Genomic DNA, 27,459 nt, shown 5'->3' with positions numbered 1-27,459 from the left:
GGTGCCTCTGCTTTCACCCTCCCCTCAGAGCAGCTTAGCACGACTCCTGCCTCTAGCAACAAACTAATATTTTCCAAAGCTTTCTTTTTCTTTCCTCTTTAGCTCCAGATGAAAATCCCTCTTTAAAGATTTTTAACAACTGATTTGTTGCAAGACATTCAGCTAGAAAGTAATTTTATCCTATATTGCTTTTGTTGTTGTTTTTAGTTCAAAGATCTAATTGGCTTTATTAAATGATTCACCAATCGGGCAGCATTTCATCTAGCAAGTGGAGGAGAACTCTGAGAATGGTACAAAATGGAAAGTTTTTCTAAGAAGGGTGGGGCAAGGAAGTTATTAGTAAAAGAAAAGATTGTTTCAGGCAAGGTCATCTCCCCTGAGGGGGAAGAGCAGAGGGTCTTATCATGCAGATGACCTCATCTTTCTTTGAGAGATGGAGAGGGCCCATTGGACAAAGGACCTCACTGATGCTGACCAGAAACTTCCTGAGTGGCCAGTCAATTCTTCATTTCTGGGGGACGCTGAAACTGCAATTAGATTAGGTATGAAGCCCCAGTTTGGTGACGGAGCCTAAGTGACACCATTTTCGCCTGCGCTTTTCTTTTTCACACAAATCACAATATTACAGTCCACCCCCTGGTCTTTGAACCTGGATCCCTTGTAGCAGAACAGTCGTAAAAGTCAAAAGATCCTGGCACATGACTAGAATCTCATCCAGTCATCCATCACTATCCAGTCCATCATTGTATCTTATGAAAATGTCTCTGAGGGGGAGGCCTTTCAGGTTTGCAGGCTTCTTCTCTCCCATCTGGTCAGGTTCCCAAAGCGGGAGTGGTCTCAGGAATAGAGGCTTCACTCTTGCAGGCATGAGGCCCCAGCCAGAGGCAGAGATGAACAAGGTGAGGTGTGGGGACAGGGCGCTGAGCTTCCAGGCCACGCCACTCGCCCCACATCTCCACATGGCCGCCAAACTGGGAGCTCTTCTTCTGCATTCTTCTTACGCTCTCACATTTGAGGATTGGTGACCCGACTCTTCTTATGAGGATATGTTTCATTGATGTAATTCTAAAACAATTTTAAATCCACAGATTAAGAACATGTGTCTCTTCATGTCACATGTTAAAAGAGACTTCAACTCATTCTGAAATCTATATTGAAGAATGTCTTAAAGCAAAATTGCAACTGTGTATATTAACTATACATTCTATCAAGTCTCAGTAGAGTGACCTAGAAAGTCAGATTGGAGGCCCATCTAACCTAGAATTCTTCCCCTGACAAAGGCGTCCAGGCTGTTTTGTTGGGCAGGGAAGGGGGGAGGAGGGGGGGGGAGTGTGATCAGTTTGGAAAGACATGGTTTCCCTCCCTTGTGTCAGTCTCAGAATGTCAGGAATGTTCCTCAAAGGTGGATCTGTCAGCATGACCTTTACCAATTCCTGCTTCAATCCTTTTATATTGTATCTGCTACCTCTTGGGACATAAGTTTCATATTTTTATTATCTACAGTAGTCCAGTACTTCCTCTTTTTGTCCTAAAATTACTTCTTTCAAGTTTCAAGGAGTGTGCCTTTAGGATTTGGAAGCAATGATTCCATCTGCAATTTCTCTATTCAGTTCCGCTTGATCCTGGAGGCTTTGATGGTATCTGCTCAGCCTTTTGTCTGTCAAGACCGAGAAAGCTAATTTTGCTTCTGAAAGTGGAAAATTTTCAAAGGAGCCTTCCTCCAATGAGGCAAATCGTTTTAGAGCTAGGGTGCAGTGACCCTCATTGTGGAGATGCAGGAACACAACCTGGGAACTGTTGACAAAGGGTTAAGTGTCGCGGACAGCATGAGTAGAAGCGAAAAACAGAACTGATCCAAAACATATAACGTATACTCCAAAATAAGCCAGGCTCGCCCCACTTAATGGGATCACCGCAGACATGCCAAATTCTACAGCTAGTCAATTGTATACATATGGTAAAACTTTTCATACCATTCAACGTTTGCTGCCATATGATTTTAATTACATACAGATTGGGTAGCTGAAAGAAAGCACTGGAATTAAACAGAATAAAGTTAAACACAAGCCCTTTTATAAGTGGCCCTGGTTTAGGTTAGAATGTATGCAAATGGCTGCAGAGGACAGGAGAGGAATGTGTGGTGTGGGGGGACACTCTGGGGATGGGCATGACTCATCTTCAATCTGGGGACCCAGTTGTTTATCTGGAAGGGGAGCGTTTACAGAAACAGGGATTATTCTCCTTTTGAAGTTGAAATTTATGCTGATCCTTGCACCTTGTTACTCACATTCTTCCTGCCCAACTACAGGGTTTTCTCTGCAAGACAAAATTGCTCTCTGGGCAAACATTGCCTTGACTTTTTTGAAAGGCTGTGGGTTTTAGATACGGCAAATGGTAGATTGGAAACTTTTCTCCCTCCAACCAGACTTTATTAGTCTGTGCTCCTTGTTTCTCTGAAGCTAATTTTACATAATGAATTTAAAAGCGAGGCTGTTTACTTCATTCAAGAAAAGAAACGGAAAGCAAATTTTGCTTCGGATGGGCCTTGACTGGGCAGAGGGAAAACCACTGCTCTGGAATGTGCTTCTTCTCAAACTTGAGCGGCATTTCTTTGGTTTTCTCCATAACTTACCATTATGGCTTTTACTTACCAAACATCTTCTGGGTAAGCCACTCTGAATCCTAGCTTTCTCTTTTCTGCCATGAAGATCCTGACTTACTGAGCTCACTTATTGAGGTTTCCCTGGATGCTCAGGACTCTGACCTGGCCAATCCCAGGCCCTCCAGGCAGAGGGTGCTGTGACCCCCCCCCCCCCACCCACTGAAGGAGCAGAGACAGAGCTGGGGTAATAAGGAGGAGAATGACACACCCGGTCTCCAAAGCCTGTCTTAGGAGCCCAACAGATTGTTTCAAGGCAGGAGTAGGCTCAAAACCTTTCCTTTGCCAGTGAGCTGGGGGTGCCAGGGAGTACACTGCTAAAGGAGCAGGTAGGAGCTGGATCAGGCATGTAAGGTTCTTCACCCCCCTTTCCACGGGAAGACAGCAGAACAAGCTGGGAACTTTCACAGTCATGGGGTGATGAGCTGGGGGAATCCCAGCTGTTGCGCAAGAAGGCAGATCCCCCACTGCTGCCTGCTCTGGGTGGAGCAAGCAACAATGATGGCCACCTGGGGGGGGGCACGCCCCCCGCTGATCGGAAGGGCAAACATCTCCATCCATGTTCACCCACCTCTCTTTGTTCTGGCAAACATTCACATTCCAGTCTATCTTTCTATCATTTGGGCTTTGGTCTAGTCACTTTTCTTGGGGAAGTCACCAGTTTTAGCCTTGGGGGACTTGCTTTCCCCCCAAAATAATGTCTACGGGTTGAAATGTCTCAGTTTGGGAGAAATGGCAGAACTATCAATGAACGAAATGTCGCCCCTGGTTATACATTTCTTGAGGGTAGCTTCTATATCTTACCCTCTTTGGTGAGATAAGTGAAGACTAAACGGAGGACAAATTAATTTCACTTAGTTGAAATGGATTTTTTAAATGGACTGTTTAATAATATACTCAGGTATATAAAAATGACACCTATCAGTCATGCAAGTTAGTTTTTCCACCTTTAGGAAGGAAGGAAGGAAGTCATTTGTACTTAATTTAGGGTATGATTCCTCATTTCTTTTTCATATTTATTCCAGTAGCTTTAACATATTGGCCTCTCTTCCAAAAACCACATCAATGGAACCTAGATTCTTAGTTACCAAACTCAAGAAGCAAGACATACTGGAGTTAGCTGCAGGGGAGCTTTTGCTGTGCAGGGCAGCGCAATGAGCCAACTTTGTTGTGAGTTTGGCTGTCCCGTTCTGGTGCTTCCCCTACCTCTACCTCTTCGAGCCTGCAGCCCTCTGGGGGATGTTCTCTTCCTTCGCCCCACACCGGGGAGGAAACAGGCTTATGGGAGTGAAACAGGGGCTGAGGCAGGACCGAAGGAGTGACTGCTTTGGATGGGAGGTGGCTCCAGCCCCTTGCCCTGGGGGCCTGCTTTTCCCTTGCTGAACTTGACCATTCTGCGTTGTGTGCCAAGTGGTAGGAGAGGATCTGGAGAAGTCACAGCTCCTTAAAATATAGGGGCTGCCTTCGGTGTCGCAGAGAGCAGAGACACTTAAACAAATGATCGCAGTACAATGTAAGAATTTGCTAGAGTAGGGGTATAAATCAAAAACAGGTAGCCGTAAACAAAGAAGCAGATACTTATGCCTAGGAGCATCACTGAATATGAGGCTGGCACAGCAGCTTGGGGCCAAATTGCCCTCACCATGGTCGATTATAATTGCTTATTTACATGTTGGTATCTCCGGCCAAAGTATTTACACCCCGAAGTCTGGGAATGGGTCTTACTACTTTTCTCCAGTCCTTCTGAGTCCCACTGTGTGTGTGTGTTTTTAAGACATCTTTGCTTGGGTGGCTCAGTTGATTAGGCGACTGCCTTCGGCTCAGGTCGTGATCCTGGAGTCCTGGGATCGAGTCCCGCATCGGGCTCCCTGCTCAGCGGGGAGTCTGCTTCTCCCTCTGACCCTCCCTCCTCTCATGTGCTCTCTCCCTCTCTCAAATAAATAAATAAATAATCTTAAAAAAAAAAAAAAAAAAAAAGACATCTTTGCTTGTAACTTTATTTTTTTCCAACTTTCCTGAGATATAATTGATACATAAGATCGAGTAAGTTTAAGGTGTCTTGCTTTGATACCTTCATATACTGCAAAACGATCACCACTGTCACGTTAGATAACACCTCCATCCCACTGTGTTTTTAAGAGGATGCAATGGATTTTCATTCAATAAATGCATGAATGGATGTTGGTTAGTATTGGAAGTCATTTTAACCCAGACTGATACGCTGATTGGACTACAGACAGGTCATATACTGCAGAAACTTGTTTGGACTTCATCTCTTGGGGAATATAAAGCCATTAAATGTTCTAAAACAGAGGAGTGATCTAAACGTATCTGTGTTTGAGGAAGAAATTCTTGCTATAATGTGATAGATTGGCTGATTTGCGAGAGACTGGAAGTTGGAAGGCCAGTTGAAAAACTACCATAATGGTCTGGAAGAGATATGAGAAGGCTTGAGAGGGTAGAGACTTGAGAGAGATTTATAAGGTAGAATTAGAATCCAGCTCCAATTTGGGTGACCGGTGGAATTGGAAGGAGGGAAAATCAATGATCACAGTTGACTCAGGTGAAGCTAAGTCTGACTTTCAAATAGATTTATAACTCAAAGATTAAAAAGAAAAAGAACCTCACACTTAGGCACTAAACATAATTAGCTTATTAATGTTGGTTTAGAATAATGAAACTTAGGGAATAAGAGTTGACAAACCAATAGGGTTTACGTGGGTATGTGATAGGAGGAACAGATTTATATAGTGATATAATACAAATATTACTTTTATAGTATACATAATATGCAAATATACAAGTAAAGAGTATATTCTGATGCTGTAAGAATAATCAGGGCTGCTGTATGTAGTCTCACATGTTGTGCACTGCACAACTCTAGGGGACAACATTAATAATAGCAACAGGTCACCCTGTAAAGCTATCTTTAGTATATTATATATTATATATATAATATATAATATAGAATATAGAATATAGTATATTCTCTTATGCTTCAGCACAACATGTTCATAGACTGTTGCTTTGAACAACAAGTAAATAAGCTGCCTAAGATGGGAATTTGGTAGACTTGCAAAGTTTAATCATCAAATGGGAGCCCTTCGATGGCCAGGTCATTAGTGTTAGATGTGTGGTGGGTGGGGTGGGGGAGGGTGTCTTTTCATGTTGAAAATGAGAGCTTTTCTCCTTTTATGGGACTTGAGAAATTATGCTCTTATACTCCGTTCCGACAGCAATGGGAGAATTCAGCTTCTTGTTGGTGTTTATGTTTTAAGGCTTCATAGTGCGTAATGTGTCCTGTGCCATGGTGTTCAGCGTTTCTGTGTGTTGTTCAAAGTGAGTAATGCAGAATGACACGTGGACCTAGCCATTTGAAGGGAGAAACTCATAGAAGCAGATGAAGAAAAGATAATCCCTTATATTCTTTCACAACAATTATATGTTACTTAAAATTTGTGTGCATTTTGCTCACATGCTTCAGGGGAAATAGTTTCAAAATGTGACTATGGACCAGAGTGTAGGTTTGGCTCGCTCCCAGCTGTGGCCTGTCATGGCTGGGGTGTCTAAACCATCACAGCATTGCTCAGTGGTCTGCAACTGCTTTAGAAGATGCAGGAAGCTTTGCAGAATGTATCAGAGAGGAGCATCTTCCCTGATGTCAAACTCCCAAGGGCCAATGGAAGAGACAGGAGCAGCCCAGGTGACTTGGCATTGTAGATGGGGTCCCGATACTCACGCCCTTGGGAGCCAGTTGCCAAACTGGGATCTGGAATGGGGCCTGGGCATAGCGCAGGTAGGGTACAAAGACTTGTGCTTCTCCACACTTAGTCGTCTAGTGGGAACATATCAGGCTGCCTCCTCCGGGGCCCTACATTTATTTTAAAGAACGTTGGAAAGGAAATACATCACTTGCCATCTTCCTCCCTCTTTGGGCATGTTTATTGTGATTGGAAATCATTCTGGTCCACATGGTTGTGGCTTTCCCCCACCCTTTGTGCCCCTATGTTAAACAGCCCTCTGTGCAAATAAACAGAAGAGGGCGAAGCATTTTCTTCAGCAACAGAAACAGGAGTGAAGATAGACTCCGGAGAATGAGAATCGCGTAACCATGGCTTGTGTCCTCTGCAATGTGCTTTCTTTTCTCGTCCGTGGAGCCAGGCCAGGAGGTCCAGCAGAGGCCTTTGCCGTGCTGGCTGGGAGCCCAGACCCAGGTATTCTGCTGTAAATGGGACTGCTGGCCCTGGTTTGTTGTTTAGTAGAATTTTCCTGGGGTTTATCTTGACCATGCCTACTGGGAGGGGAAATTCTGAGCTGCTCTGAACTTGATTAAAACCTAAAAGGGAACATGCGCTTTCATTTTCTCTTTGTCCTACCAGACCTGAAAACAAGTAATTGATCAATGTATTCTTAGTTCCCAATTTTAAACAAATGATTTTTTTATGTAAATCCCTTTAGTCTAAAAGGAAAAAAAACAAAAAACCTGTAGATACAGAAAGCCCCACAAATCAAGCGCATGGGTTTGTGAATTACCGTAAGGGGACACCACCCCAGTCAAGGAATAGAACTTCACTACTACCCCGCAAGCCCCTTCCGTGTGTCCCATCCCAATCACAGACCCCCCCGACAAGTAACTCTTCAGCTGAACTTCTGTGGTAATCCCTTCCTTGGGTTTAACTTTTAATAGTTTTACCACCCAAATGTGCATCTCTAGATTAGAAAGTATAATCTTGCCCATTTAAAACTATTGAATATATCTTTCACTGCTTTTTGAAACTGTACTTTCTCCATCCCCATACAACTTACCTGTTGAACAACCTTTAAGCAGAACTTCACGTATTTAAGTTAAATTCTACCAGCAACGCACCCACTTTACTTTTCTTGTGTGAAATATTATGTCAAGACTTTTTTTCCCCCTAAACACAAGGTGGTAACACCTAATTTTAATTGAAACATAGCCAAACCAAAAAAAAAAAAAAAAAAAATAAGAAAGCTAAGGAACCAAAAAACTTTTGAATCTGGATTTAGCAATAGAAAAGATGAAGTTGTCTTGCTGATGTTTGGGGAGAGCTTTCCATTCTACGATACTATTGATTTTGTGATGTGTGTGATTATGATATATAATCATTATATTACCTATGATCGTCTCTATTCTGGACAAAGAACAGAAAACAGCTCATGGCTCTGTATGAAAAAGCAAACCAACAACCAAGATCATGAGCAAGGTTAGAAGTTAAAATGCGGCTCCCTGTTCGGCGGGAAGACTGCTTCTCCCTCTCCCACTCCCCCTGCTTGTGTTCGCTCTCTCGCTGTGTGTCTCTCTCTGTCAAATAAATAAATAAATAAATCTTAAAAAAAAAAAGTTAAAATGCAAGGACTCTGGTGTCATGGGGGTCTGACTTTCTATTCTGGTTCCGCCACCATGTGATGCTGGACAAATCACTCTGTTTCTCTCTCTGTACAATGAAGATCATTTTTAATAATCAAAGTCAATCTGTACTTCTCTTACGAAGAACAATTATTTATTAAACTTTCCGCCTAATTATTGTTAACCCTTGAAAATGTTAGTGACACCTGAGTCCTTGGTTTAAAACTAAAGATGTGTGAAAAACAACATACTCGGGAAGCATCAAATACAATTTTATCTACTTGTGAGCACTAATGCTTTTCACTTTTTACTTAGTAATAATTTATTGGCATTGATAATAACTAAAAAATGGTCAATACTTTCAGAATACCATGTAGTTCATGAAGCACTTTAACATAAACTATTTGTTCTTAATAGAATAAACACTCATACCCTAATTATTTCTCCTGCTTTCAACATATGCTGGTATTCTTTCTTTGCCATCACCTATAGTGAAGGGGAGCTTATGAAAGACTGTTTTTTGTATGGTTCCGTCACACATGATAGGTGAGGAAACATAAAACATAAACATCGAATTGTTATTTTTCTATATATTTTGGGGGCTGTTTATTTTGTGTAGTACCTAGTTCTTGTCATAAGTCTGGGGGCACCTGGCTGGCTCAATAGGTAGAGAATGTGACTCTTTGATCTCGGGGTTGTAAGTTGGAGCCCCACATTGGATGGAGAGATTACTTAAAAAAAAAAAACACTTTATTATCATAAGTCTGTACAAGGGAAATGTGGATTAAATAACACATATGATAATTAATCTTGACCTCATTTCATGTCATTGCTTGTTAAATGATAAATATGGAATAACCAAGTCACCAAAATAACATAATGATCTTGACTGCCCCTTGAGCTACTTCTTGTTGCAGTCACTTAACTCCCATGTCAGCGAGCCTTACAACCTGAGTGACTCATCTTTTTTTTTTTTTTAAAGATTTCATTTATTGATTTGACAGAGAGAGACACAGCGAGAGAGGGAACACAAGCAGGGGGAGTGGGAGAGGGAGAAGCAAGCTTCCTGCTGAGCAGGGAGCCCAATGCGGGGCTGGATCCCAGGACCCTGGGATCATGATGGGATCATGACCTGAGCCGAAGGCAGACGCCTAACGACTGAGCCACCAAGGCGCCCCACTCATCTTATTCTATAGGAAGGTCTTTATTTCTCTTGCCCTGAATCCTCACTTGGAAACTGGAGGAGGTATCTCTGCATGGCAGTCTAGCGGACTGCCACCGATCCTCAAACAATCAACATGGTATCTAGAATATCTGAAGGTAGCTTTATTAAAAGAAGAGAAAATTTAATAATGATTCTATCCTGATAAGGGAGATTGCAGTAACCTGCCATCCCAGAGGGGGCGGTTGCTCTTGAGATTAGGATCACCTAAAGGGCCCCGCCTCTGACTTCCCATCTCCCCGCTTTCCAGACTCCAGAGGCTCTTTCCTGCCCTCTCTCGACAGTGGGAGGATGCGAATTCATTCCAGACCTATCTGGTGCTGGTGGACCTTCCAGCAGCTCCCACACATCTAGCAATCAGGGCTAGATATGGGTTCCATCTTCTTGAGGTTTAATTCCCTCTTCTTCAGCCTGGCTTCACTGTGCAAACACAGAGCTAATATTGTGCCTTCTCTTGGCTTCAGAGGTGCCCACCTTCTTTCCAATGTTGCAGGAGAAGGGATCCCTACCTCTAGTCCCTGAAACTTCATACCAGTCCTTGTCGAGCTTGTCCTAACGCTGAGCATTATTAGGTTTGGACATCCCATCCTTAAGAGAATTTGTCTTTGGTGAGAAACCAAGATTGTTCCCAGCTCCCTCTGGGGCCAGGTGCTAATGGATCCACAGGCAGACACTCGCTGACTCCTTTTTGCTCTACCATTTTGTGTGAACTTCTAATAGAGCACTTGTCACTTTGTTCTATAACTGGAGAGCTTTCATGCTTCTTTTCACCATGACCCACTAAAGGAAATACATTTTACATTGCAAACCCATACACGCAGACATATACACAATCAATACAGATATACAGACATTAATCCATGTGAGTTTCCTTACCTTTACCGCGTGCATGCTGATATTTCTTATTCTGTGCTGTTCTGGTCTACTTGATTTATTTGTTCATTCATTTATTTTTAATGCTGATCAAGACCCACTAAATTAATTTCATGATCATCTAACAAGGCACAAGCTGCTGTGTGACCAACACAGTGCTGGTGAATGCACCTGACTCCCTACTCCCCCTCCCTGTTAGGCTGTGACCTCACTGCAGGCAGAAAACAAAGTATGTCTATTTCTCCTTCGTATACTTTGTATACTCTGGTGCCTGGCATGTAGCAGATGCTCGTGCAAATATTTGTTGAAGGAAGAACTCAGCCTGAATCTTTATGCCCATCCCTACCTTGCTTGGCAATTTTAGGAACTCAGTGAGACCATGTATTTAGGGGAGAGAACCCAGGGCCTAGCACGGACAGATGCTCAATTAACATATGTTTCTTTAGGGTTTTCTAGACTAGCTCTCCCTTTAATTCACCGTCTGATTGCACTGCAGTTTGTGTGTGTGTGTGTGTGTGTGTGTGTGTGTGTGTGTGTGTGCGTGCGCGCGTGCGCACGCGCATGTGTGTTTTTAAGTGTAGTGTGGGTTTGAATTCCATTAGGCTAAGGCCTCAGCCGGCTCAAGTACTTTGGGATTTTCTGAGTTGCCATGGAGCCAGGGACAAATTGCCCTTCAGGAACAGGCTGAAAATATGGGCAGGTCATGGGGGGAGAGTCCTTTTTGTCCTATCCTGGCCCAGGACTCATTTCTCCATGAAAAGTAAAGACTTGAGCTTATTAGAATTTCTAAAATGAAAATTACTTCCACTTTTTAAAAGCCTATAAAGTAAGTTTAAACTTCACATGTAAACTTAAACTTAACCCCTAGGGAGGGTTTTGTGACTCGAAAGTCTTCACGAGGTCTCGCTCTTCAGAGGCACGGCACCTAAATTAAGTCTGTCGTAGCAGAAAGAACACTGGTTGGTGAACCTCTGATTCCAGCAGTAACTGGTGGTGGGGCAGCCTCTGCAGGTATCATTTCTTCGTCTATGAAAAGGGGAATTTCACCTGTCCTCAAAAGTCTGTGATCCCAAACACGAACTTTGGAGTCCTTCATTTTACACTCACTGGAATGCGTTGACCGTTGGGGAGATAACATTCCGATGAAAACCTATCGCAGTTGTGGAGTCTGAATTAAGTACGGCGCCTAAACCCTTTTCTCTCTCTAACAGTTTCTTGCTGTTTCTATGTAACACTAGTTACACGGGAGGTCTAATGCATGTTTTACTGGCCTAAGAGCCAATGAGTCAGGTTATCTGTGAGCTGTATCAATTAAGCTTCAGAAATCGAGCTTTTGCATGAATTGTCACAGTAATTTGTTTAAGAATTGTACTTCATCTTGCCCATGAAATGTGAGCGTTTCCTTTCACGTGGTGTGAATTGATAATTCACATGCGGGCGATTTAACGAACCAACTTGTTTTCTTCCAGGACAGAATGGCTCGGAGGATCACGGAGCATCTAAGCCTAGCAGAATATGAAGTCTTTCCTCTTCGGCTGTCTGGATTAAATTTAAGAAGGTCAGTAGTGAATTCCGTCTGCCACCAGCTGGTATCTGCACACCCAGGTTCCTAATGCTCAGGCTGTCCTGAAGTTAGCAGGGTGACTGGGAACATATGACCTGCTTTGGCATTAAATTCACAGTTTTTTCAGATGTCTAGGAAAAGTAAAATGCTTGGTGTGGAGAGGTTATCAGAAGCTTCTCGTGTGCTCTCTCTGGGCTTTGCCTCCCAGGGAGATTCTGATGGGGAAGAAAACCAGATAATAAGTGGTTCAACTTGAAAGCTAAGCTCCCCCCCCCCACCCAAAATGTCAAAAAAGACTCCCTTACCTTTGTTGTTTTCTTTTTTTTTAAAGATTTTATTTATTTATTTGAGAGAGTGAGAGAATGAGAGATAGAGAGCACGAGAGGGAAGAGGGTCAGAGGGAGAAGCAGACTCCCCGCCAAGCAGGGAGCCCGATGCGGGACCCGATCCCCGGACTCCAGGATCATGACCTGAGCCGAAGGCAGTCGCTTAACCAACTGAGCCACCCAGGCGCCCTACCTTTGTTGTTTTCAAAGTGAACATGTGTTCAGCTTCCACACGATTCAGGGGCTGTCACATGGGCGCTCGTGTAGAGAGTAAAAGAAGCTGATGTCGGCTGCGCTCTTCTAGCCCATTCCTCCTGGGCTCATCTTGCCCACTGCGTTGACCTTCTGACCAGCTTCCATGGCCTGCTCTACCTTCCCCGTAAAACAAGATGCTTGTCCCACTATTTTCCTCCCCTGAGAATGGCCCTGAATGGTTCCCACCTCCCTCAAGATTAAACTCAGCTTCCCGACCTGGCTTTCAAGGGCTCTGTGACCCAACCCTGCCCCGTCCTCAGCCTCATCTCTCACATCCCTTCCTCACCCTTGGACCCATCATGTGTTGGGTCCCTCCGTGTCCTTGCTCTTGCTCTTCTTTTTCTGGCTTGATCTCCATCCAGCCCCTTCTTCCCCTACCCACCTTGCAAGATGCCCTCATGTGACTACATCTCTGGGCAGCCTTTTGGGGACCCACTGTACCAGGCTACGGCCTCCCCCATGTGCCCACGGCCCCTGCACACACCTCCGTCCTACAGTCACCACATCATGGCCATATTACACTTTTACTTTTCTCTCCCTCCTGCTGGACTGGGTGCCCTTCTAGTCAAGGACTCCCTCATCTTGAGGCAGTCAAGGGACCAGTCCCTGGAACCTCACTACCCAGGTTCTAATCCCAGTTCTATCACTTACTGACTGTGTTAGACTCCACCTCCCATCTTACTTCCTTCCTCTATAAAACAGGAGTCATCAAATTTCCTACATTTCAGGGTTTGTGTGTGTCAGGTGCAATAATGCATATGAAGTACTAGAAACAATGCTGGGTATGTGGTAAGAGCTATATAAGTGTTGCCTATTATTAGTGCTCACTAAAGACTAAGTTCAATGAAACTGTGTGTTTTCCCTTGAAGATTAGTACATGCAAATTGCAACAGTGATTTGTAGGTAATGGATCTTTTCTGGAAATTTTAGAACGTTTGGCTGAAAGAAGCTGAATGGAAATATAATATTTCCTGAAATCTTAGGGGTTTCTTCAGTTATTCTTCATTAAATAGTAGAATCACCAGGCTAGGAAGGCATCACCACTGCTTTGATTCCAGATGCTTCTAAGCATATAGGCCTTTTAGGGGTCTCTGAAGCCCATTTTAGGTACCTTTAAAGCCTTAGTTTATTTGCGCTGCTATAACAAAAATGCATAAACTCAATGGCTTATGAACAATACACTTTTATTTCTCACAATTCTAGAGACTGAGAAGTCCCAGGTCATGGCATCCCAGATTTGGTGTTTGGTGAGAGCCAGTTTCCTCACGGTGTTGCCTTCCCAGTGTTCCCCACGTGGTACAAGGGGCACGCTAGCTCTCCCGGGTCTCTTTTGTACGGGCACTAATCCTAATCAGGAGGGCTCCACCCTCATGATCCAATCACTTCCCAATGGCTTCCCCTCCTAATACCTTGAGGTTAGGATTTTAATATATGAATTGGGGAGGGGGGAGACATAAATATTCAGACCAAAGCACCTCCCACCCCTATAGAAAAAAATATAAGGTTGATTTTTGAGGTAGATTGAGAAGGGTGTGCCTCCTTGTCACTATTTTGTGGGGGCTACACTTTGCCTGAATTTCTATTTTTGAATGAGTTCTTTTAACACATATTGCTATTGAATTTTAATATGAATATCAAATTCAAATACTGGGCTAAAATCAATATGGTCTTGGAGATTAGCTTTTTTTTGGTCAGATGCATACAAAGGGGCTGATTTCAGGTAAGGTGAGATTGCTAGTCAATTTTTGCACTCTTTCTGTGAAGTGCTCTAATTTTAAGAGCACCCCTCAGCTGCTTCCTATGTGACCCTCACACATAAATCTGAGATGAGAACCTCTGTGAACTGAAGCTCTGGTACGAAGATCTCACACCAAGAGAATTCCACTTCTGTGGAATTTTCCAGCCTATGCTCATGGTCTGACATTCATGAGATTCTGTTGTGTTTGGATGAGAAGAAAAATTCTCTGTGACCTTGAAACTTTTGTTTTGGATGGCTCCTCCTTCTATTACTTCGTCATTGAATTAGTGGCTGCCCCTGGATCCAAGATAAACCATTTCCCCATGCATGCTGAGAGACCGAAGCTTAAACATTTGACATTCTCTGTTGCCACGCTGTTAGGACCAGCCTCCTCATTTGCGCTGTAAAATTCTAGAAGGTAAACAATTGGGGGTATATTTTCACATGTGTCAAACTCACCCTGGGCACACACACCTTTTGTTACCTCTTTGAACTCTGAAAGAGATTTCAAGAGCGCGCACGGAGGGGTAGATCCCTGTGTTTGCATTGGGTCCATTCCGCCTTCCAGCCCCACCTGCTCCCCTTACCTGAACATCTGAGCCAGTGGAGAATAAACAGACAAGTGCCACCCTACCCTGCCCTATGGGCAGCCCTACCTACCTTATAAACACGCACACATGCACACACACATACAAGCACACGTGGACACACTTGCCTGCAACCATCCGTCCCCAAGCATGCACACACATACTTCAGGGTTTATAAAAGGTTCTCTTCAAATATGCAGCAGGTGTCTGCATGGAGAGTCCAAGTATGGAAAGAGACCCTCTAGAGGCACAACTTGAGTAATCTCTGAATTTCTCTTATGAGACCTTCATTCTCATGGCTCCTGTCTTTCCTTCTGTCACTGTCTTCTCTCCCGGGTACAGCTCCAGCCTGAGGTATCCCTCATGTAGATGCTACTGTGATCTGTTTTTCCAGGGATTACTCTGAGCCACCCACACTCTGCCCCTCCCTCTTATAACCAAAGGCCCTGGCAAGTTCATTGGACCATCTGGGCAAGAGAGAGCTAAGCCCAGGACAGGCAGCCAGCCCTGATCCCCATCGTTAGTTTGTTCTAACCAGTCGTGCTCTGATACTAGTATACTGTTCAGGAATGCTAAGCCAGGGACTGATATTGTAACATCAGAGTTCAGGGATTAAAGAGGACCTCATCACCTAACACTCAGTGACCAGTTGAACCACTCTCTGAGGATATATATGAGCTGCATGACCCTATGGTCATGTCAGGTTTTATTTGTCAAATTCAGGCAAATCACTGTGCACAAAAACCATTATTGCAAAAAATCTGGGGCCCCGCCAGTGGGATTCGATTTTAGAAGGATGTGCAAAAACACAGAAAGAGAAGAGTGACTAAGCAGGGATGAACATGACAAGAGATTTAGGGCAGCAGAAGCCTTAAATGAGCCTTGGCTTGCAAAGATACAAAGGATGGTTAAAAGGACTTCTAAACTATCTTTAGACGGAAGAACATGCAAATGGGGATCACTGAGGGGATTAAATGAGCAAAGGGGTGGCTGGACTTGGAGACCCCTCCAGCCCTGGGAATCAGTGATTCTACCAGACAGATGTCAGTGTTCTGTATGAGGTCCACAAATGTCCAAGGATGTGAATGAGGAAGATAATTCTAGAGGCAGAAAGATTGGCTACTGAAGTATTATCCGTTATTATTGCTTTTCATCTAAAATGTTTAATGTGGGTTCCAGAAATCCTGAATTTATTCCCAGGACATGATTTATTTTCTGGGAGAATCTGATTTACGCAGGGTGCTCTGTCATTAGCTGGTAATACTTACTCTGTTCTTAAATGGTGCCTCTCATCTGTGGATCTCAGAGAATTTTATAAATATCATTTAGTTCTCACGTGTGACTTTGAATTCATTTGCACACTCGTGAAATAGGTGGTAAATACTTTTCCACCCAGGCAAAGCCAGAATACTGGAATGGATGGTCTCCTGGGTGTCCGAGTGCTGGTGGATGAGACCCTGATACTGATGCCCAAATGAACTCCAACCTCTTCCCACCATTTAGTCCCACCATTTATGTCAGAACTTCCTCTGACATTAAACTTTCAAGGAAGATGTGAAGATTGGGAGAAATTTCCAGATTTCTAATCAGTTTGTAGATCTGAGTATTGTGTGTCCCTTCTGGCTTTACAGAATTGGAGCTGCCTTATATTCTATTACACAAACTCATACACAAAACTAGAGCTGTCTGGAAGATTCTGGAACAGGATGGAATACTTTATTGTCGCCTCGCCACCCTGACCCCCATCCCACATACCCAGCCCGTTATCACTGTTTCACTAGTCACGGGGAATTCCTCTGGGGTCCAAGATAAAGGGAAAAGCTCACACGTCACAACCTCCCACCCTACACAGTTCTGACTCTGATACTGACATTTTCACGGTTGAAATCCAAACACTACCTGCTGCCTTAATTTCCTCTCCATTTGTCCCTTCTTAACCCCCTACCATCCAATGTCCACTCTCTCCCCACCAATGAATTCACTTTCAAAAAGTCTTCGGTGACCTCCTGCAATTCCAAAAGGCATTTCTCAGGTCCTTCCACTTGACCTCCCTGATGCTGTTGCCCAAACTATTCTTGAAAGTCTCTCTTCCTTTGAACTCTGTGGCCCTGAAATTCCCATTTTCCTTTCACCCTTCTGGTGCCTTCTCTTTCTCATTCTGAGGGCATTCCACCAGCCCTTGTGGTCCTTGAGCTTCTCTGATGCTCCTGTGGGATCAAGTCTTGCCATCCCCTCTGTGACAGGGATACAGATAGCTCTCCCTGTCTCCTAGACTGAAAAACTGAGAGCTTATATTCACACTTCTTTTCCTTTCATTTCCTACATCCAAGTGGCTCACCGAGTTTCTATCTTCCCTCTGAAATAGCTCTTAACACTCACTGCCATCTCTACTCGGGCCCCTAGCACCTAGAGCATTTCCCCCCCAGACTCCTTTTGATCATGCATATTAGCAAAAATATGTTCATATACGGACCTCAAATTTTAAAAGTTTTTTTTTAATTGAGATATAATTGACTCTTCCAGATATAGATCGTTTATGTGTTATCTGTTGTATTAGTCTGCTGATTGTTTGCCACAGACGGGGTGGCTTAAAGAACAGGCATTTTTTTGGGGGGGGCACAATCCTAGAGGCCAGAAGTCGAAGATCAAAGTGTCATCAGGGTTGGTTTCTGGTGACAACGCTCCTCCTGGCTTATAGACACCTACCTTCTCCCTGTGTCCTCCCATGGGCTCTTCTCTGTGCGTGCACAGGAGGGGAGCCTGGGGGTGCAGAGGGTGAGAGAAGAGGGAGATCTGGTGTCTCTTCCTCTTTTTATTAGGACACCAGTCCTCTCAAAATAAGGCTCCACCCTTACGAGACTGTTCAGCCTTTATTACCTCCTATCTTCAAATACGGTCACATTCGAGGTTGGAGCTTCAGCACCTGAATTTGGCAGGGACACGTGTCAGTTGGTAACATACGCAGTTTCTATTAAACTATTTAAGATACGTAAAATATACACTAAAAACCAAGGGAATTTTAAAAGTAAATGCAAATAAGAATTCCGATATTTTCTTCCTGTTACCTTAGTGGATCACCTTGAGCACACGTGGGAGTACACACCTGTCACTCGAACCCATGGATCTAGGGGATGACGACAATGTCCTAATGGCTCTGTCCACTGCCAGGCTTCTGCTTTGCCTTCCGATAGAGCACAGCCTCTGTGTCAATCTTCATAAAACTTTGGTTTCTTCTCCCTTCTTCAGAAAACGTTGGTGCTCTGGGGTGCCCAGAGGACAGTCCATTGCCAGCTCGACCTTCAGGGTACTCTGTGTCCCACCATGACCTCTGCTTCAATCTCTTGTCCTTCCTGATGACCCACTTGGGCCCCTTCCTCCTCCTCTGCTGGTCCTGGGCCTCTAGCTTGCCTCAGCACCACATTGCCTGTCCCTCCAACATGCTCTCCCCTCCCTCCACAAAGTTCTGTCCCATCTTTTGGTACATGGTCACCTGCTGCTCAGCAGCGTTGCTCATACTCTCATGGGCGCCATCTTATTTTTCAGCTGGATTATGAGCTCCGAGAGCTCGTGGTCCAGAGCTCTTCATTTCATATCCTTCTCTGAGCACAGACTCTGAACCTGTCCTCTGTTGCTGCAGTGCTTCTCGGTCCTCCTCCCAGAGTGGCACAATCCACAGGGCAGCCCGAGCCATCCCAGGGGTTGTGGTTGGGCAGAGACAGCTGTGGAAGCCTTGTAGGCAATGGCACCATCTGACTTGCTGATCACACGTGGACCCACGGTCTAAAGCTTTACATGGCCAATTTCTCAACCTACTCCAGCTCAGCTTCTTGCAAATGGTATTTCCCAGAAGTTGGTAATATATTCTCCTAAAGATTTAATGGAAGAAAACTTGGCTGCTTATTTGAAAAGTATGTTCTTGACTGCCAACTCAGAGTACCTTAAATTAATGTTGACAAATGTGAGATTTAGTAGCGAAGCATCCATCTCTTTAGTGCCTGGTGGGGCTCAAGATGTGCACGTAAATCATTCACATGACAATTTTCCGGGCTGAGTGCTCGGCGTTTCCCTGCCACAACTCAGCGCACCTGTTCGCAGATGGCAGCGCTGGGACACTGAGGATGATTTGAGGTGCTGGCCAGTCAGGAGTAAAATGACTTGGAAACATTGAAACGTGAGCCTAGAGCTGTCTCCAGATCTTCTTGAATTCCCCTTTAAAACTCATCCGCAAATGCTGACCTGGACTAACATGAAGATATCAATTTACCTCCGGGACTTGAACTTTATGGCCCTCGGGCTGCGCTGCAGCGGTTCAGTTTCCCGTGTGTCCCCGGGGAACAGTCAGTCCTGGGATGGATGGCCCTGGAGACCCGTTCACTGAAACCTACCCTTCTTTGTCAAATGAACGTGTGCAAACGGAAAATTAGTTTTAGGAGGCGATTGTCCCAAAGCCTGGAGTGTTTAATATTTAAACTACCTATTTTTTCCTTATTTACCTGGTAAACTCGGCAGAGTTGGTGACGGTCATAATTGTGTTCAGAGTCCAAAAATCATTTTGCAGAATATGTTTCAGATGTAATATGGTTCAATGTTGTGAACCAAGATTATCTTGCCAACGCCTTTGGGTGCTATGCAGTGGCCAAGGGTGCTACCTGGGACTGGGGGGTCGCGAGCGTGACATGCATGGACCACGCAGGCTCCCATGGGGGGATGTTCTACAGATTAGAGTGTACGCGCGGCTATCCTGTAAGGGTTAGTTATGGACTTTTCTCTTTGTTTCTCCGTACTTTTTCATAGTGGCCACCTGTATCTCTCACATGGACAGCAAAGGGCTGAGTTGCTAGGAGTGACAGATTTGGGGAAAGGCCAATGCTGTTCACAGAAACCTCTGCCAGTTGAATTTTTTTTTTTTTTTTTTTTTTTTTTTTTGCTGGTTGAATATTTCTTGGAGATTTTTGATCTTTTTATTTTCACGAGAGACCCAAAGAGAAAGAAAGGAAAGAAAGAAGGAGGGCTGGCAGAAGGAGGGATCAAGGGAAAAAGAAAAGAAAGGAAAAAGAATGAAAGGAAGGAAGAAAGGAAGGAAGGAAGGGAAGGTGGGAGAGAGGGGTGGGGAGGAGGGAGGGAGGAAGACAGCGAGAAACAGGGAGAGAGTAAGAGGAAGGAAGGAAAAGAGAAAAGGAAAGAAGAGAGAGAAAGAAAGAAAGAAAAGAAAGAAAGAAAGAAAAAAGAAAGGAAAGATAAAAAGAGATACCGTCTTGCAGTCAAGCCCACTGACTTTTAAAATGCTGCCTCTCTGGGCGCCTGGGTGGCTCAGGTGGTTGAGCGTCTGCCTTCGGCTCAGGTCATGGTCCCAGGGTCCTGGGATCAAGTCCCGTGTCGGGCTCCCTGCTCCTTGGGAGCCTGCTTCTCCCTCTGCCTCTCTCTCTCTCTCTCTCTCTCTGTCTTTCATGAATAAATAAATAAAATCTTTAAAAAAATAAATAAAATGCTGCCTCTCTGAGAAGGGTTTAGCTCAGGACACACTTTCCCTTCTAGCCTCCACCTTCCACTGTGGCTGTTGGCACAGGCCGCTGGGACCATTACGGATGGCACCGGGGGAGGGTGGCTGTGCTGGCCCTCTTATTTCTCCTGGACTTGTGCTGAGGTCTGAGTGGGGAATACCCACATTGGCTGCCAAGAGAAGCATTTTCGTAGCCTGAGTCACACAGACAGACCTTTCGTTTGTGAACACAAAACAGGCAAATGAAGAACAGAATGCTGATCCTGGAAGGCAGGGGAAGGATCATTGTTCAGTACCATCATACACGCGCAGGGTAATTCTTAACCCCCATGATTCTGTGATTCTGTTTTGTGGGAGGGTCATGCAAACTCCTACTGAGTGGGTGAAGGAGATCCCCTCCTCACTGTTTTCTCTAGACCCTGCTTTGAAGCCCAGTGGGACAAACCAGCATGAAGTTTGGCAAGTCTGTGTTCATCACTGGGGTTTAATTAAAATACACTGAGCCTTGCAGAAACTTGTGGCTTAGAGTAATGGAAAGTTTAGGGAATCAGAAACATAGCCAGATCCCAGAAAGAAAGTTCACATTTCCCCTCCAGCACTGGGATTTCTCACCTTCCATTTCCTCCCAGACTTACAGTTCATTCCTTCTCAAACGTATCAATTATTTTTCTGAGAAAGGATGAATCAATTTTATAATTACAAGTATTTGGTATTTATATACACAGAGGCCTTATCCAAGTGTTCATACTGTTTTATATTCCTTTGTATGGGATTAATTTATAAACACATATTTTTTTCAGGCACCTACTATGTGTACAGCAAATGTGGGGTGCCAGGGATGCAATTGTGAGCAGGACTAGACCGGCTTGGCTACTTTTGTCAAGGACCTTCTGATGTCTTGGTGGTGTCTCTTGATCTCTCCATCATGTTACGAGCATAGCATTTAGCTTGGTCTTGGGAAGTGAACTCGACTTTCACGAAGTGTCAAATAGTTAAGAAAAATAAATGGCTTTGAATGCAGCACTTATTAGCAGCATATGATTGCATATCACTGAGTATGTCTCTCTAATAGTGATGGTACAGCAGTAGCCTTCAAAGCAGGACGTACACTTGTTACTTGCACACGTCACGCTTCACTGGACCAGCTCTATAAATCAGCCAGTGGGATTTCCTGCAAGTGTTGCTTTAGTTGCTGGCTGAGCTAAGCCACTTCGGGACAGCGTCACAGCGTACAGTTTCTACATCCAAATCAATGCATGTGTTTGTAAAAATTCCCATTTTTCAGCCTCAACGCAGGTCCACAGAATTAGTATCTCAGGAGTTGGGATCAGACATACGCATTTCCGGCAAGGACTCCCCCATTTTTGTTCGGAGTAAAGTTTAAGAGTGTTATTTTTTGAGGGGCGCCTGGGTGGCTCAGTCGGTTAAATGTCCCATCCTTGATTTTGGCTCAGGTCATGATCTCAGGGTCATGAGATGGAGCCCCTCATTAGGCTCTGTGCCACACTTGGAGCCTGCTTGGAATTCTCTCTCTCTCTTTCTCTCTCTCTCTGCCCCTACCCCCTGCTTGTGCGCATGCACGCACATACCCTCTCTCTCTCTAAAAAAAAAAAGAGAGAGAGAGAGAGAGAGTATTATTTTTGAGCTTGTTTCATTAAAATCAATGCAAAAACAATCAATCAATTGAGTTGAACTAAACAAACGCAATCCAGCATTAGGGGTGGGGAGCTGATATCAGATAGGTCTATGATAAGTTTCCTTTGGCATCACATAACCCTTCCCCTCCCAAAGCAATAAATAATGATATGATATTGCTTATGTTCAGCTGGTTGGGCCAAGGACCTTTGTCAGGTCATATGATTTCTCACTTTCTTTATCTGCAGAGTGAGGGCTTGGACTTAATGATCTTTATGCACCTTTTTTGCTCATGTGAACACACTAAGCAGGTACCTACAATGGTGGCCAGTACCTTTATCCCTTCCTGTCCACCCCACCTTCCCACAAACGACACAAACATTGGCCACCAGAAGATTAAGGCAGAGAGAAAGAAGAAATAGGTTTAGCACAACAGAAACATGTCTTAGGTAAATTATGCCTTTGGACTCTAATTCTAATTATGTTTTCTTCTTCTTTCTCGTGAACAATTTTCTTTGTTCTGTTAGTGACTGAGTTCATCCTTTTAAGGGATTCATTCATGTATTAATTCATTTATTGAACACTTAAGAGTGTCCAGTATATTCCAGGACAGGGCCATGTGTTGAGGATGTAGAAATGCACAAATAGGTTTGACCTCAGACGGTCTTCTCCCTACTAAAATTGGTATATTTTAGCCATAGTCCATTGACACCCTTTTCAATTCTAGGTTCCTCCGCCTGAAAGAGTGATGTAGAAAATACTTTTAAAACATAAAGACCAAAAAAAAAAAAAAAAAAAAAGACAAGTGGGGGAGGGGGAGAGGGAGAGAGAGCATCTCAAGCAGGCTCCATGCCCAGCGCAGAGCCCCACTCGGGGCTCAATCTCATGACCCTCCGATCATGACCTGAGCTGAAATCAAGAGTTGGATGCTTAACCAACTGAGTCACCCCAAGCACCCCTAAGAACCCTCCTTTAAAAACATCTCGGGGCCCTGGGTGGCTCAGTCAGTTAAACGCCTGACTCTTGATTTTGGCTCAGGTCATGATATCAGGGTCATGAGATCAAGCCCCACATAGGGATCAGGGCTGGGTGTAGAGCTTGCCTACAATTCTCTCTCCCTTTGCCCCTCCCCTGCCCTCACAAGTGCTTTCTTGAGCACTCTCTCTCTCTCTCAAAAACATTTTTTTTTCAGACTAATTTTCCCTTAATTAATTTGGAATATTTTTAATGACAAAATTCATGAAAAGTTTAGTGTGTTTCAAAAATTCTTCTTGCTCAGTTGATATGACTTAAATGTTTTAAACTAAGGAGTTCCCTGGACTTGGGAGTTTCTATGTATATCTTGGATTCAAGGGGGGAAAAAAGGCATTTGGATTTATCTTCCGGATCAATTTTCTATTCAGGAGAGAACCCTACCATGAAGCTGTTTTACTGAGCTATTGTTCATTTCACACAACTTGAGCAGATTTTTAATTAAGGTTTACAGGCGAGTCACCATATAAATTATGCAAACTTCCCCCCGCCCCACCAAAGACATGGACAGACTCTGCCCTTGTTTTGTAGGAAGAGCCCATGAGTGAGCACTGGAAGGCTCCCTCCGCATCCTCAGATGTGAGACAGACCTTCTGTGCCATTCCTCGGCCTCAGTTTTAGAAAGACTCCTCTGCACTGCCACGTGCATTTCCCCATCCCAGAGAACCTCCTTTGTCACAATTACTAAGTTAAAACAACTCAATAAATTGTTTTTCCTTGGTCATGTGTGTAAAATTAATACCCAGAGTTCCGCAGTCCAAGTTCAATGGTGAGCTGACCCTCCCACGGGACCACGAGAGGGAGGGAAGCGTCCTACCCTGGGGCAGCCAGAAGCATTTTCCCCAGAAGGTTGGCAGAAATGGGGACTCATATTTCCTTCATGGGGCGAAGTGTCGGTCGGGGCTGAAGAAGTGCCACTGCGGGAATGAGAACGGGCCGTGGGCACCGCAGGGCGGGAAGCCCAGTACGGGCAGCTGTGACACGCGGTTCCAGACCTTTGCCAACGTTTCCCGTGAGACGGAAATCCGGAATGCTCTTTTCTGGTGCCTTCTTACTACGCGGTAAATGACTAATGTCATATAATTGGGGAAGCTTTTTTCAAAGGCTGAAACTAGACTCACGCTGCTGGAGAAAGTAGGAAACCATATGTGCTGTGTGGGAGGCGGGGCGGTATTTGAGGCTCGGCTGCCGTTGGCTTTTTCTGAATGCTTCCCACTTCCACAGAGAAACACAGCACCGTGCAGTGCGATTTTTTAAAAGCAGGTAGAGCCCGGCTTGTTTTATTTATTTATTTTTTTAGAAAGAGGGAGAGCAAGTGGGGTGGGAGGGGCAGAGAGAGGGTCTTTTTAAAGAGGCTCCGTGCCCGGCACGGAGGGGGGGCTTGACCTCACCACCCTGACATCATGACCTGAGCCCAAATCAAGAGTCAAACGCCCAACCCCCTGAGCCACTCAGGCGCCCACCTTCTTTTATTTTTATATTGGAAAATCACCTCCTTCAAAACCTTTGAGAATTCTCAAAATTCCGTATATATAATAAATAACACAACACCAATTATAATTTTGGAAAATTTGATATTTAAATGCTAACAATCTTAACGTATTAAAATATACATATGGGGCACCTGGGTGGCTCAGTCGTTGAGCGTCTGCCTTCGGCTCGGGTCATGATCCTGGGATCCTGGGATCGAGCCCCGCATCGGGCTCCCTGCTCCGCGGGAAGCCTGCTTCTCCCTCTCCCACTCCCCCCTGCTTGTGCTCCCTCTCTCGCTGTCTCTCTCTCTGTCAAATAAATAAAATCTTTAAAAATAAAATAAAATAGAATATACATATATACCTGTCCCTGGTGGGGCCATGCCCTGAACACCACACATATAACTTGTCACAACAACCCAGGGAGGTAGAACTGTCTCCACGTGACACATGGGGAAACTGAGGAAGCCAAAGGAAAAATGAAGGAATTTCTCTGAAGTCAAATGGCTAGAAACTAATGGAAGCAGTAGTAGAGCCCATGTATTTATTTTGACTAGGACTTTTATGCTACCATAGCCAGTGCTCCCGCATTTCCTCAGCAAGGACGTGAGCAGATAATGTCTCCGGGCGCCTGGGTGGCTCGGTTGGCTGAATGTCTGGCTCCTGATTTCAGCTCAGGTCCTGATCTCAGGGTGTTGAGATCACAACCCAAGTCGGGCTCCCTGCTCAGCGGGGAGTCTGGTTAAGATTCTCCCTCTCCCTCTGCCCCTCCCAGCCCGCTCACATACTTTCTCGCTCTCTCTCAAATAAATAAATAAATCTTGAAAAAATAATAATGTCTACATATTTTGGGGGGTAACCAGAAAATAAAACTGCATGAGGAACACAGGAAGACCGTATTACCTTGGAGACTGTGTTGCAGAATTAAGCTTTGAAATGCAACATGATTTTGTGTTTTTCCCTTTGCTTCTGGCTCTGATCTAAGACTTTGATATTTTACAAAGTATCCCCATGTCCTTTCTAATGGCAACTCAAACACTTCTTCAGATAGAGATGCGCTACTTGGGCATCAAGCTAAAGCCAAAACTGTCACAAAGCCACCAGGCTGATGATGGACAGATGACTCCAACTCTTCGGGCTGGGCTTCTTTGCTTCCTTCTTGTATGACAGCATGCTAGGTATTAGGTGTAGCTGCCCCCACTTCCTTGGCCCCCAAAATGTCCGAGAGCAGGATAAGCCTTACTCATCATGCTCTGGAACTTCCTGTAGAGTGGGAGCCATGTCTTTCTATTTTCAGGGGCCTGGTGCTGTGCTTGGCACAGAGTACATCCTTAGTTGATGAATAAGGAATAAATAAATAAATATGCACTGTCGGAGCAAATGGGAGATGCAATGCATTCTGCTTCTCTATATCACACTATTTTTGTGAAAATGTTACAGTATGTTTCAGCTCACAGGTTGGGAACCCATGAGCCAGACTTTCAAATAAAGCCTCAATAAAAGAACTGGAAACTTAGAAGATTTTCAAGAAAAAGGTGCTCTGCACAAATAAATTGCAAATATTTCTTGAATAGGAATCTTCTTCATGTCTTCCCCATTACCAAATTTTGGTACTTTAGGCTGGCCCTAAATCTGTAGGCCTTCCCCTAAAATTTGAGGCCCCAAACAAATGCTGCAAACCACAGTGCCTAAATATAAATATAAATGGCTGAATGTAAATATTGAAGTTTTGGGGGGTGACTTGTAGCAACTTCCACAAATGGTATATTATAGTAAACATATGGCAATGACAATGAAGTCATGTCTTTGTTTAAAAAGAAAATTACTATTTTCTATAGATGCTATATACCCTGCAATCATTTATGAAAGCAGTCTTTCCCATTTCGCTTTTCTTTCAAACAGGTAAGTGGTTGTCTATACTGCAATGAAAATTCACGAACATTCCATGGCCCGGAGAGGCATTTAGAGAGCATGCACAGTACTAAGGCTCCTGTGGTCTTGCCTGTGGTGCTAGGAGGGACCCGGCAGAGGTGTGGCCAGGAGGGGACATCCTCGAGACAGCTCTAGCTTCTCAATTATATTCCACTGATATTTAAATCCAGGATCTTTCCTCTGCAAGGAGGAATTCTGAAAGTGTCTGCTCAGCTCGGCCCCACTGTGTCATTACAGAAAATTTTCAATTTGAAAATTCAGTCTTTCACAATATTGTAACATGGAGATAAAATTTCCATGCTCACCTTAATATTCTTGATGGAGTCCCCTGCAGCCAAAAACGATCATGACACTTGCTTGTTCACTTCCTGTGGCACTTCTCAGTCTGTCTGGTAGATAGCTATTTGTGTGCACATCTTGTCACATCTGAGGCTGCTTTCACTAGTTACTAGTCCCGTATGCTCATGTCTTCCTTAGCCCTTGCTTTGGAGGATGGCAAACTTGGATTTGAACCCTGGCTTTACTATTTCTACTAGCCACGAAAACTTGGACAAATTATTTCTCCTGTCTTGGCTTTAGTTGTCTCATCTGCAAAATAGTTTCTACCCTTTTGTGTTGATTTGAAGGTGAACTAAGATAGCACGGTGCCTGACATGCCATAACAAGCAATGAGTACCCTTTGTCATTAGTAATGATACTTTCGAGTAGAACCAAGATTTGACCCTGGCTCTTTCCTCATCAGGGAGGAGCTCTGAGGGTCTGCTCCCAGCCCAGCTCTGCCGGTGCTGCTGAATCCCGAGGCCCTTCTCCAGGCTCCCCATCTGCTTCTGGACGGAAGCTTCACCACGGCCTACCCCCCACTCTGCCACTTCTCCATGTGGGACCCACAGACACATTTGTGTATCATGAAGCTTTGAGTCACGTGAGTGTGGCAGGTTCTTATATCAAAGGATTAAACCAAGCTCAGGATGTTCCTATTCTTCCTTCTCCCATCCTCACCCCTCAGGAGGCCAGGATGGAAAAAAGCAAGTAGTTCTGAGCAGCGGCTTTGCTCAAGAAACCATGCCAAAGCGGCGGCATTTAAAATGGAGTGTGAAAAAATAAATAAATAAAATAAAATGGACTGTGAGGCACAGTTCTGCCTTTTAGGACCCTACAGTCTCTGTCGCCAAGACGGCGTGCAGTATCAGAAGGCAGCTGACCACACCAGGGACGTTTTATGCGGCGACGGAGTGGGACAAAGGAAAATAAGGGCAGATCAAGGTGGCTAGAGGGGTCAGGTCTGGGAGTGGTGGT

The 27,459-nt window shown here is 44.4% G+C and overlaps 1 protein-coding gene across 1 annotated transcript in view; it reads left to right on the top strand.

The window, feature by feature from the left end:
- The window catches only part of SCAF8 (SR-related CTD associated factor 8), a 202,828-nt gene extending 175,767 nt beyond the window's left edge, over positions 1–27,061 (top strand). The window contains exons 22-23 of the transcript XR_004820209.1: positions 11,592–11,680; positions 26,906–27,061. The gene's annotated coding sequence lies outside the window, so the exon portion shown is untranslated. The remainder of the gene's footprint in view (positions 1–11,591; positions 11,681–26,905) is intronic.
- Positions 27,062–27,459: the final 398 nt, after the last annotated feature.

This window comes from Zalophus californianus, chromosome 7 (assembly GCF_009762305.2).
Source record: "Zalophus californianus isolate mZalCal1 chromosome 7, mZalCal1.pri.v2, whole genome shotgun sequence".
NCBI classification, from domain to species: domain Eukaryota; kingdom Metazoa; phylum Chordata; class Mammalia; order Carnivora; family Otariidae; genus Zalophus; species Zalophus californianus.
The sequence above is the reverse complement of the archived record's forward strand: the minus strand, read 5'-3'. Positions and strand labels throughout refer to the sequence as shown.